Source organism: Hirundo rustica, chromosome 6, assembly GCF_015227805.2.
Source record: "Hirundo rustica isolate bHirRus1 chromosome 6, bHirRus1.pri.v3, whole genome shotgun sequence".
Classification (NCBI taxonomy): Eukaryota; Metazoa; Chordata; class Aves; order Passeriformes; family Hirundinidae; genus Hirundo; species Hirundo rustica.
In genome coordinates, this window is record NC_053455.1 from 146308 (window position 1) to 158955 (window position 12648).

At 59.9% G+C, this 12648-nt stretch overlaps 1 protein-coding gene across 3 annotated transcripts in view; it reads left to right on the forward strand.

Annotated features, from left to right (window-relative positions):
• The first annotated feature begins 11090 nt into the window (after positions 1-11090).
• The window catches only part of LRFN5 (leucine rich repeat and fibronectin type III domain containing 5), a 42901-nt gene continuing 41343 nt past the window's right edge, over positions 11091-12648 (forward strand). For 2 of the 3 annotated variants that reach the window (XM_040068671.2, XM_040068668.2), the window contains exon 1: positions 11091-11185. The gene's annotated coding sequence lies outside the window, so the exon portion shown is untranslated. Of the gene's footprint in view, positions 11186-11464; positions 11527-12648 lie in introns of those variants that run through there. The other variant, XM_040068669.2, reaches the window with a different exon arrangement.

Below are 12648 nucleotides of genomic sequence, written 5' to 3' on the forward strand. Positions count from 1 at the left end.
TTTGGTCCTACTGACTGAGAACATCTTATCCCTGAGTATCTGTAGTTTTCCAGAAGGCAAAAAGCTTTTCTGGATGCAGCTCCTTTTGCTGTGCAGTTCAAAACCAGAGAAGGGAGTGATGAGAGGAAAAGCTAAATGGAGACATCACCTGTCTCTTTTGTGTATGAGGTCATTCCATTGAAATGAATAAGATAAAAATCTACTTCAATATAAAAAATACCTCTATGAAACAGAGCTGTGCCCACCTTTATTTAAGATTTCTCTGCACAAAACCCAGGTCTCTGTCCCAAGGTGCTGCTGTGACAGACCAGAAGCTGTGATTTTAATGACTGCCAAACTGGCAATGGTGTCATGGGTGGGGAAAAGAGGTATGCTTGCTCCTCTAGTTTAAGGAAAATCAAAGTGAGTCAGGAAAACAGGAATGTTGAGGTTAGTCCTCAGCAGTGTGCAAAGTCACAGCAGAAATTGGGAAGAAAGAGGATGTGGGTAACTTAGGAGTCAAACGAGTTTGGTTTCAGGGAGACAAATTGCAACCACGTTCCTCAGCCAGAAATATTTTCCTATTGCCTGACTCCCAGGCAGGATTATCATGAACTGCCCACCCAGGCTGGGTCAGGCTGGCCAGGCTGAGCTGCACAGAGATTCCTGCCCTGAGTGTTCCTGCACCAGCAGCCTGAGCTGCCTCCTGGCCAGGGAGCAGGAGAGGAGATCCCAGCAGCCTGAGCTGTGCCCAGAGAGCAGGAGAGGAGATCCCAGCAGCCTGAGCTGCCCCCAGGGAGCAGGAGAGGAGATCCCAGCAGCCTGAGCTGTGCCCAGGGAGCAGGAGAGGAGATCCCAGCAGCCTGAGCTGCCCCCAGGGAGCAGGAGAGGAGATCCCAGCAGCCTGAGCCGCCCCCAGGGAGCAGGAGAGGAGATCCCAGCAGCCTGAGCTGTGCCCAAAGAGCAGGAGAGGAGATCCCAGCAGGCTGAGCTGTGCCCAGGGAGCAGGAGAGGAGATCCCAGCAGCCTGAGCTGTGCCCAGGGAGCAGGAGAGGAGATCCCAGCAGCCTGAGCTATACCCAGGGAGCAGGAGAGGAGATCCCAGCAGCCTGAGCTGTGCCCAGGGAGCAGGAGAGGAGATCCCAGCAGCCTGAGCTGCCCCCAGGGAGCAGGAGAGGAGATCCCAGCAGCCTGAGCTGCCCCCAGGGAGCAGGAGAGGAGATCCCAGCAGCCTGAGCTGTGCCCAAAGAGCAGGAGAGGAGATCCCAGCAGCCTGAGCTGCCCCCAGGGAGCAGGAGAGGAGATCCCAGCAGCCTGAGCTGTGATCAGGGAGCAGGAGAGGAGATCCCAGCAGGCTGAGCTGTGCCCAAAGAGCAGGAGAGGAGATCCCAGCAGGCTGAGCTGTGAGCAGGGAGCAGGAGAGGAGATCCCAGCAGGCTGAGCTGTGCCCAAAGAGCAGGAGAGGAGATCCCAGCAGGCTGAGCTGTGAGCAGGGAGCAGGAGAGGAGATCCCAGCAGCCTGAGCTGTGCCCAGGGAGCAGGAGAGGAGATCCCAGCAGGCTGAGCTGTGCCCAGAGAGCAGGAGAGGAGATCCCAGCAGGCTGAGCTGTGCCCAGGGAGCAGGAGAGGAGATCCCAGCAGGCTGAGCTGTGCCCAGAGAGCAGGAGAGGAGATCCCAGCAGCCTGAGCTGTGCCCAGGGAGCAGGAGAGGAGATCCCAGCAGGCTGAGCTGTGCCCAGGGAGCAGGAGAGGAGATCCTAGCAGCCTGAGCTGCCCCCAGGGAGCAGGAGAGGAGATCCCAGGGCACTCCCAGGCCGCTCCCGCGCCGCTCGCTCTCCTCAGGGGATGCTGAGCGCGGTGGTGGCCGCTGCGGCGGGAGCTGCTGTCGGTGACACATCTGCCGTGTGCTGCAGGGCTCACGCTGGGCTCCGGGGCTCAGCGAGGCCGGAGCCGGAGGCACGGGAGCCCGTGGGAGAGGCATTTCGGGGGGTGTTATCCCAGGGGAATGCTCCCAGGCCTGCCTTCGGCTTGGGGCGCAGGGACGGCTGCTGCTCCACGCAGCTCCCTCAAGCGCTTGGTCACCGCCATGTAAATGTAATTTCTCGACACAGAGTTCCCATTTCCTGGATGTTTTCATGTGTCTGTGTACGCTGAATTCCCATTCCGTATTCACATCTCCGTGACCTCCCAAGGGCACTGCCTCGTTCCAATCTCACCTCCTGAGGCTGTAAAATAGCCGTGGAGAAAACTTCGGGTGTTTTTTATTTTTAGAAGCTGGAGCATCAGATTACTTGATATTCACACACCTCCCGGAGAGCAGGGCCAGGCAGGCAGGGAACAGGACTGGGAGCAGAGGAGGGTGATGCTCGGGCAGAGGAGGGTGGTGGCAGCTCCAGACATCCGTGGGAGCCGGGCTCGGGCTGCTGTGGGCTCCCAGCCGTGGGGAGCAGACCGTGAGCAGCAGGGACAGGGCTGACCACCTTCCTGGGGGTGCAGCAGGTGCACGGCTCTTGGGGTCTGTGCCAGCACACGGGCACCCCAGGAGCCCCACACCTTCCTGGGCAGCTCTGACACAAGGGAAAAGCATCTGCTTCCCTCTGATTTTCAGCACTCCTCAACCTGTTCAGATGACCAAACTCTTTTTGCAGCCACGTTTTTACAAGCCCGTGTGGTGGCACCGGTCTTCATCCCCCACGTCCTGTGTGAGCTCCCAGGACTGGCAGACACGTGGCCTGTCAGGGCAGCAGCTTGAGGGTGGAAAGGGAAGGGTTTGGTCTGGGGGTGGCGGCACAGTTCTCAATATCCCCTGATCCCCTCTTGTTAATCCATGGCCAATCCCAGCACACTAGGAAATGTTATCCAGGGCTTGAGAAACAGGAAAAGCAGGAAAACATTCTGCTTTGGGGGCTGGACTTGAAAATAAAAGGAAAACCTCCCTGTGTTTGGAAGTTACAGTGGGAAACTGAAGATCAGAAGTAAAACCCGCATTTTTTTCCAGGACAGCAAGAGATTGGAGCAGCTTACCCAAGGGTCCAGTCGAGTTTTGCCTATTGAATTGTTTTTTCTTCAGCCCAGCCTGCGCTCACCTCCTGAAGAACTTCAAACAGCAGCAAACCCCACGACCCTGTGGCTCTCGGTCTGTGCCCTGCAGCAGGCCAGACTGGCACAGCGCACCTGCCTCTTCTCCTTCTGGAACGGACCCCTGCAGGAGCCAGGCTCCTGTCCTGGGCAGGTGACAGCAGCAGGAGTTGCACAGAGCTCCTGTTGGCAACAGAGGGAGAGGGTAATTAGCAGTGACAGCTCCTGACCCGGCGTCCCCGACCTCCCTGACTCCTGTAAAGGAACTTATCAGTCAAATGCTGCGCCTTCGTGGGAAACAATTACCGCTAATTACCGTCGAGTCACGGCATCCCGGGATTTTAAACACAGTGTGCGAGCCTTGTGAGATCAGGGACCATCAGGCGACTGTCCAGGGGGTTTCCATGCAGCATATTCCTGACAAGTTGGTTTGTGCCCAACAGAGGACTTTCAGTGATGTTGAATCTGCACATAATATTATTAAAATATTGCAGGCACTGGTCCCCATCCCTGCAGCCAACATCTCCACGTATCACCTGTCAGGAAGCTCAGTTGGAGTCTGCTGACTCTTGGGAATAGAACAGACCAAGCTGGGGGGTTCAAAAGTCAGCTCACCCCAAAAGCCTTTGCAGTGGATCCCGCAGCAGCAGGACTGCTGAGGTTTCCCTGCCTCTGTTTGTGCTGGAGGGGATGCCCACTCTGAGATGGAGGAGGAGGGATGAACACTCACCCCTGGGCTGAGATCTTCTTTGCTCATGGGTGTGTGATTCAGTCATGGCTTATACATCATGGAATCTCATATGGCTCGAGTGGTGAGTGAGTGAATCCATGTGAATCCTTGGGCAAAGGGTATCAAACCCTTGTTTGTTGTGCTTGGTTGCTGTCCTAATGAGCTCATTAAAGAAGCCTGATTTACAGAGCACTTTGTCCTGTACGTTTGAGGGATCCAAACGACCACGGCACCCTTCCTTCGGCTCTCCCTGCCAGCTGCCAGCTGTGAGGAAGGGTGTGTGTGGCCAGGCAGGACAGGGCAGGCCGGAGCAGTGGCTGCAGGGGAGCAGGGGCTGCTGTGCTGCGGAGCCCCTTGGGACAGTCCAGAAGGTCTCACCTGCTCGGGGAGAGGTAGCAGCAACGCCAAGCCTGCAAAAACGAGAGGAGGGTGGGCATCGGGAGCAATGGAGTGATTTTTAGCATCTCTGTATCTCCAGAAAGGGTTAAATCTAAGCGTGACTCAGGACCTTGAACCTGGTTTGTGCTATGAACACGCACAAGACCCTGGTAGCGAATGCCCAGCCCAGAGAGAAGAGCAGATCTGGGGCTGCAAACACTGTGCTGTGGTTAAACTGAGGAATGCAGCACTTGGAGATTGCTGAGTCTTTGCCTTATTAGATTATCTTGCTGCTCTTTCTTCCTCCTCTGTAGAGTTCTTCATTCAGAATTTGCTCAAATATTTTCCTTCAGAAGATTTAATATCTCAAAGTGCAAATATCCAAACCCTGTATAATTTTGTAATTTCATACTCTGTGGTTCTTTCATATGCATATCAATCATTTGGCATCCTTTTGAAGGATGCAGCTTGAGTAATGGCAGTGAAAGAAAACTCATTCAGTGTTGATTTTAACTGAACAAGCTCGGAAGCAGTGGGGATCCGTGCCAGGCGCCAGTTTGCTCCTTTTTTAAGAGTTATTACTAGAATTCTTTAGCTTCTGTGTATTTTTTTTCCCAATTAGCAACTTCTCAAAAATATTAGTTATCTTATTTTTTTCCCAGTTCTGCTTGTTCGGGATGCTTATACATAATAACCACTAAATTCACTTTCTCCTCCTGTTCCGATGGAATACTGTATTCCTTGTCTCTGCTGGAGCAACACTCCAGCCTTCATTCCAGAGTAATTTTTGCAGTGAAAACTATCTGGTGCAACTTTTTCATTGTGGTTATGGCAGTGGTGAGCTCCTGTATGCTCTAAACTGCGACTGTAGAGACTGTAAACATTATGAACTGAAGACTTCAAAGACTGTAAATAAAAGTTTATTCTTTCTTCTGTGTACAAATGAGATGTAGGGTAGCTCTTCATTCTCCCACCAAGGTGAGTTGAACATTAGACCTCAGCTAATGCTGCTTGGATATAAGAGAGGAGGTGGAATATCCAGAAGAATAATAGTTTGAATTATGGGACACTCTTTTTCCATGCAAAATTTGGCTTAAGGAAAAGACTTAAATCAGCAACTGGTAGAACAACAAATTCCTGTCTATTATGGAAACGAGCAGTGCACATGGCTCTGACAGCGCTGAGGGAATTGGGGCAGGCTGGTGACGGAGACTTCACTGTTTTCTACTGAGAAGCTGTCTGGACAGAGAAGGAATAAATTGTGTAAGGAAGAAATGTGAATAAGGAAGAATTTTAAAAGACCAAGACCCAAAACTCCAAGAAGAAGAGAGTGCAAGTGTTAAGGGAGCCCGTTATTAAAATTCCAGAAGCAAAGGGGAGGAGACAGGCAATGAAGCAGGTCTTTGGGTTTAAACAGGCAGGGGGAAGGGTACTGAGCCCTGGTGGCACAGGATTAGGTGTCTGTGCTGCTTGTCAGATGATGCCCATCCCATCTGCACAACACCCAACTCTTCTGTCTGCTGAAGTCATGGAATCACAGCATCACTTAGATTGGAAAAACCCTCTGAGAGCATCGAGTCCAACCATTCTCCCAGTACCTTCAAGCTGCTCAATGACTAGAAGGTGCACTCAGGGATGGGCAATTATTGCTCTTCAATCCAGCAGGCTTAGTGTCACCTTCAGAAAGAAATGTGGAGCTGTTTTCCCCTAAACCAGCTCATCAGACCGCTGCACAGCAGCCCTGGGTCTTTCCCTGGTGTACAGGTTGGCTTTGCCTTCCACGTCCAGCTGTGCTGTCCCCTCAAAAACACAAGTGTGTGTGTTTATAGAGATGGAAAGATGGGGCTGCCGTGGTGTCAGCAGCCCTCTCCTCACGTGAGCTCTGCCCCAGCTCCACCCCACACCTCAGCACTGTCAGCCTCTGGCAGTCCCTGGGTGCTTGGCCTCTGCCTGCCTTGGGAACACCAGCCCCAGTGCCTGGAGGTGACAATGACACCTCTCAGAAGGAAAAGGCCTTTTGCAGGTAACAGGGTTTTTTGGACAGGCTGTTTTTCTAAATTATGACTGGGCTTAGTCTCTATTTTTTATTGACAGCCCTGCAATATATCTGTTTCTTCCCATAATATTTCCTCCCATCCTTATTTCCAAATTAAACAAGCCGTGCTCCGGGTGAGCTCATGTCCCTGCCAGGCCACCACAGGGGTGAGAAACCCATTGTGTGGGGCACGAAGCTGGCTGAAGAGAGCCCTGAGCTCGTGTGCTGGCTCCAGGGCGGGCAAAGCCTGCCCATGGGGTTTGGGCTGAGGCGGACAAGGCTCCTCGTCAGCACAGCAAGCTTTTCCCAGTTGTGCCTCCGGACTTTCCCAGACAAAGCTGTGCTTGTGCAATGCAGAATTGTGGCAGGTGTGCTCATCCACGCTCATCCGCCAGCTCCTGTCCTTTTAAATAAGCCAGGTACCAACAGCTGGAAGCCTTCACATAGGCATGCAAGAAATTAAAAGTAAAAACAACAAAACCAAACCAGGACATTATTTAACAAATCTGTTAAAAGATTAAGCAAACAGACACTACAATTACTTCACTCATGATTTTAAATCTAAGCTGTTTTTTTGATTAAAGATGCACAAGAGGGTGCACTGCAGCTCTTAGGTATCTTGGTTTGGCTCCCCCAGGTGAACCCTGTTTGAGGCTAAGGCCGCGGTGGTTTCGGGTGTGAGGCGGCTCAGCAGCAGGGTCGGGCACTGTGGGGCCGGCACACGAAGGCCAGGGCACCAACACGTGCTGGGGCCCCACCACCCACCGACGCACCCCTGGGAGAAATGTCACACCAGTTCACCTGAAATTAAATCAGAGGGAGCACGGAGGGACCCCCGTGCCTGGGCCAGGTTCAGCACCGCTTGCCCTGAGCCTCCCTGGCCAGGGTGAGAGCTGGGGGCACCAGGACAGCTGGGGAGCGTTCTCACCTCTGCGACAGAGGGCTCCGGAAGGAGCAGGATCGGTCCCTGCCGATTTTTGTACAATGCAACAGCTCCCCCATCGTACAGACTAAAGAACTTAAAATGGAAAAAACATCCCCAGGAAATGATCGCTGGGTCAACCTCACATGCTTCCCAGGGTCCTAGAAGGGGAGGCTGGCATGCACTGGCACCTGAGGCGTTCTCAACTCCACGGTGCTCCGGGGAAGAGAAATCTACTTCACGCAACATGACATTTGACATTTCCGTGGTTAGGGCAGTGAATTTTCTCCTTGTAAGGATGAATAAGCATTGCCGGTTCCAGGCACTTTTTGGTGAGGTACCGCAGTACTCTCAAGGAGTGCCATGTCCCGCCTCTGACATGCTTTTCGCCGGGCTGTCAGAAGCTGCAGCGCCCGGGCGCCGCTCCCCTGCACTGCTGCCGCTCTCCTTTAGGGTGTACACTCAGCACGCGGTACCAGCGCTCGGAGCCTGCCGGGGAAGGGCCTGTGCTGATGGAAAACCGCTCGGTGCAGTGACGTTATCCCTGAACAGCTCCTGCTCCCGTCCATGGCACAGCCAGCACCGCCCCGGCAGCGAGCGCCCGCCGCTCCTCCGCCCCAGCAAGCTCCCGGGATGCTGCCGGCTCCCGGCACTGCTGGGGCATTGCTCGGCTCTGTGGGCTGGGGCCGGGAGGGATGAGGGACGGGCAGCCCCTGTGGCACCGGGGCTGCGGGTGTTGTGGGCAGCAGGCGGGGTGAGCGCGGCTCCCCGTCGTCAGCAGCTGCAGCGCGGTGGCACCGTGCCTCGGCCCCAGGTCCCTCCTTCCGGAGGTGACTGAGGGTTAGAAAGTGCATTAAAGAGCTCACTGTGTTATTTAAACAAAGCACTTTCCTCAAAGTCTCATTATTTCAGGGAAAACAAAAAACAAAAAACCACAACGAAATAATTTTAAATGATACCTGTGAGGGGAAAAAGATTTCAGATTAAGGAGTTCTCAGCTCTGTCAGGAAAAGTGAAAAAGCATTTTAACACAAATTGGCGAGAGCAAGACAAAACCCCCAGCAAGGGCTTGTTCAGAAGGGTAATGGGGCTGAGTGCTGAGCCCCAGAGGGTCCCCAGGGCAGGGTGAATCCTGGCCAGAGCTAGGTGGGAGCTCACCGGAGTAACCCCGAGCATCCCCAGTGCCAGGGCCCTGCAGGACAGCACTGTCCACAAGGCACACTGCCAGGCACTGGGAATAACGATGCCAGGACACAGACCTGTCCCTCCCAGGGCACTGAGGTTTGTCCCAAAACAGCCTGTCCCTGGCACTGAAGGGAGCGTTCAGGCACAGACACCCCCACGGAGTCACCAGGGGCAGGCGGGAACACCCCAGGAGAGGCCCCAGCGGAGGGGGGACAAGGGGGAGGGGAACAGCGTCAGGGTAAGACCTGCTCGGCATCGCAGCCACTTAGGTGTGGGCCCAGGATCAGACAAGCGGGATTTCCACCCCAGCCATCAGCGAGGGAACCTCCCCAGCACACCCACAGATCCCACACTCCTGGACGCCCCAGGAGTTTTCCCACTGGGTACATTAACTAGGCGGTGTTGTCAACTCAGTCTCACATCCAGGAAGGATTTCAGGCTGACAAAGAAGATGCTCAACCACCTGAGGCCAGAAAGCACAGGACGCTGCTTTGGCTGCAAGGTTGTGGAGCTCCTGGGCTGTGCTGTGCTGGTACCAGGTCAGAGTGGTTCTGAAGCAGCTCTCACAGTGTGCTTGTGCAAACCAGTGCACCCCCCAGCACACACCAGGCCCTGAGCACAAGCTCCCACCGAGTTTCCACTGTGCTTGTCCATGTTCCTATGGCCAGGGAAGCCGTACCCCAATGTTTGCCTCCTCTTCCAATGCCAGCCCCCCTGCTTCTGGGGCAGCAGAGAACTGGCAGAGCAGCAAATGCTTGAACCTGAAGCCCAAGGGACTGGTAGATGCCAGCCAAGACCACGGATGTTTTACCAGGGAGCATCTTAGTGTCTCTCTTCTCTCTCCACAGGGGAGCACACTGTGAACGCCAAATCAGGGCTGAGTGCGCCACTGCCGCCAGCTCCAAAGGCGACCGGCGCTAGGACTGAGTGTGGGGCAGCGACCACCCCAGCAAAACCAGCTGACATGAGTTTTCCTTTGAGAGGGAGAAGATTTGGACTCATTTCCTCCTGCCAGCCTCTCTCCACCTGTAAAAGCTCGAACTAGCTCCATGAAACGGCAGCTGGAGATAAACACTAACTCAGGCCCAGCCTGGCAGCCTGTCTCTGCACAGCCTCAGAGGCTGTCAGGACAGAGGATGATGTGGCTCTGGCAGCTGTGCTCCTTGAGAGACCAGGGTCACAGGCTGCTGTGGAGACCACTTCAACGTTGTCAGGTCACACGGACAGCCCTGAGCCGGGGAATAGTGACGTGTTCCCTCTTCTCACTCTTACCGACGCCAGACGCTGCATCCCGAGGCACAAAAAACTTTGGCACGGTATCAGCAGAGAGGAATGAGGACGGCCACTGCTTCTTCCCGTTTCCGGAACGGGGATCCTGCCACTAGCATCCCCGGCGAGAAGATGCCGGTGTATCCCAGGAGCATCGCTCCCGCTGCTTCCAAGCCTGCCGAGCAGTCGATGGCTTTTCTGCCGCACCCTCAGCAGCAGTGGCCACGCGAGCTGGTCCGGCTGCAGAGTCCCGGGGCAGCCCCGAGGAGCCTGCAGCTGCCTCCCATCCCAGGGGGAGAGCGTCGGGGGAGAAGGGGCCGCTGCCCAGCGGTGGTAGGGCACGTGTCTGCACATCCCCGCGGGCGCGGGGTCACCGGCCGCTGACGAGGTTCGTTAATTAGCTCCTCTTCCAGGCTCTCCAGGCAGCGCTCCTCTTCTTCGGGTCCTGCAACATCCCCGGCGTTTTCCCACAAAAGAGCACTAGAAAAGGGTTCTAGTCAGTGTTCCATAGCACGAAACGCACTCTCCTCCCTTTTAGAGATCCAGGAGACAGGTAACGATGCCGCAATCCCCCAAAGCGCTCCAGTTTACTGCCCCCACAGACGACCCAGCCTTTCCTTCTCCTGCCAGGATGATCCCGCCTAGAAGTCCGGCGTTGCAGTCCCTGTCCTCGGGCCGGCAGGGCGCGGGCAGGACGCGGGCAGCTGCGTGCCCCGTCCCGAGGGCGGCCGGGAGCCCTCGCCGTGCCGGGCGGCGCGGAGCGGAGCGGAGCAGAGCGGAGCTGCTGCCGCCGCTCTGCCGCCCGGCGCCGCGGGACGGTTCGGCCGGCGCATCCCCGGCATCGATCGTCGGGTCAAACTCCCGCTCACCGCCCCCCGCCCGCCGCCCGCTCCGGACGTGGGGCCCCGGGCGGCGGCCGGGGGAGGGTCGTGGGGCGCCCCGGGGACCGCGGCCGCTCTCGGCGCCCGGCGCGGCGGGGCAAGGCGGAGGCGTGTCCGCATCCGTGCCGGCGCCCGCGGCCGGTCCCGCCCGGCGGCGCGCAGCCCCGAGCCCGGCGCGGCGGGGGGCGGCTCGGCCGCACGTCTGCGCGGCGGCGGTCGGGCGGCCGCGGCTCAGCCGTGCGTGCGGCGGGGCGGGGAGGGCCCGGCTGCTCCGGCCCGCCCCGGCGCGGCGCGGAGCGGGGGAGGCGGCGGCTGCTCCATGCGGCAGCGAGCGGCGCGGCTGCCACGCGGCCGGGGCCGGGGCCGGGGCCGGGCGGAGGCCGGCGGCGCGGAGGATGGGCGCGGCTGCCGCCGCCGCGGAGGGCCGAGCCGCGGGCGCCGCGCTCCCCGCTCTGCCCCCGCCGCGGCTCCCGCCGCCGCGGCTGCTCCGCCTGAGCGCGACCCGGCGCGGAGCGGCGCGGAGCCGCATGGCCCTGCCTGCCGGCCGCCCCGCGCTAGCGGCACCCCGCACCCGGGAGGCGCCGGCCCCGTGCGGCGGGGGCTGCCCGCGCCTCGGCCACGTCCGTCCGTCCGTCCGTCGTCCGTCCCGCGCGGTGCGGCGCCCGGCGCGCGGGATCCCGCAGCGGGGTGCGGAGAGGCAGCGCTTGGCGAGGATTAACCTGGCGCAGGTACGCGACAAGGTCAGCGCCGGCGGGAGCGGAACGGGGCGGGCTGCCCGGTGCGGGGCGATGCGGGCGGGTTGTCCCGCGCCTCCCGCCCCCGCCGCGCGTGTGTGCGTGTGCCGCCGCCCGCCCGAGCCGCCGCGTGGGGCCGTCCCCGGGCCGCCCTGCCCGCCCCGGCCGCGGGCAGCTCCGCCGCGGAGCCGCGGTAGGATGCGGGCGGTGAGCGCCGGCTCGGGGCGGAGCGGCGGGCAGCCCGCCTGCCGCCAGCGCCCGCAGCCCGCCGGGCCGGCCGCGGCCGCACCCGCAGGGACGCGCTCCGGCCGCCGCCCCGTCCCCGGAGGAACCAGGTAACGCGAGGGGAGTCGCGCCCGGCGCATCTGCATTGCACCGCGGTACCGGCCCAGGGGGACGGGGCGGGGAGGGGGGTGGGGGGGGGGGGGCGTGAGGGGCCGGCCCGGCCGGTCCCGAACGTCCCGATGGGGGCGACCCCGCGGCGCGGCGGGGGGCGCGGGGACGACGCCCTTCCCCGGAGGGCGGCGGCCGCGGGGAGCGCGGAGCGGCGGGGCTGGGTGCCCCGCGGACGGGGCCGGGCCGGGCCGCGCTGCCGCCGCTGCCCGCGGGACGGCGCGGCGGCCGCCCGCGCCGGGCCGGCTGTGCTGGGGTGCCGCGGGGCCGGAGATGCCGCGGGGCGGAGATTGCCGCCAGGCTGCGATGCTGCGGGGCCGCCCGCGCCGCGGCCGCCGCCCCCTCCGCGCCGCGGTGCCGCCGCCGCCCGGTTACCCGGCACCGCTGGCGCTGCGGCGCTGCCCGAGCGGGCGGAGGCGCCGCCGTTGCGGAGCCATCCCGGGCGCTCTCGCGGGAGGCTCGGGAGGCGCTCGGGGGGTGCGGGGCTCTGCCACAGGGCGCGGGACCCCCGCGGCTTCCCCCGCCCCGTCCCACCGCCCCCGGCTGCCACACACGCCGCTCTCCCGGCCGCTCTGTCTCTAGGGCCGCCGCGGTCCCCCGCGTCCCCGGGAATGGACCTTCCCCGCCGGAAGGTTCCCGTTGGGGAGATGGCAGAGCAGCGGCGGAGAAGCCGGCGGAGCCTCGCAGCCATGTTGGTGTCGGAGCATCAGCCCTCGCGGCTCCGGGGGCCCGGCTGCGGCCGGCAGCGGGTGTGCGAGCCGGCATGTCTGCGCCAGGTGTACTGGGGAAGCCTCTTTCCGGGCTGGTCCTTCCCGGCACAGACTGGGGAGCACCGGCTCTGCGGTTCCTCTGCATCCTGGGACAGCAGCTCTTCCCTTCCTGCACTTTCGCCTCCTCCCTCCCAGTCTGTTGCATCTCCGGGGCACTCATTATGTTGTGTGTGGAGCAGAGGGATGCGTTGGTCCCAGCTGTGGTCGTGAACCCGGCCTCACCAGTCCTGGAGGCCACGGGTGGGGCAGCAAACGCCCCCAGCCATGCCCAGCCCCGTGTGGCCTTAGGCTGAG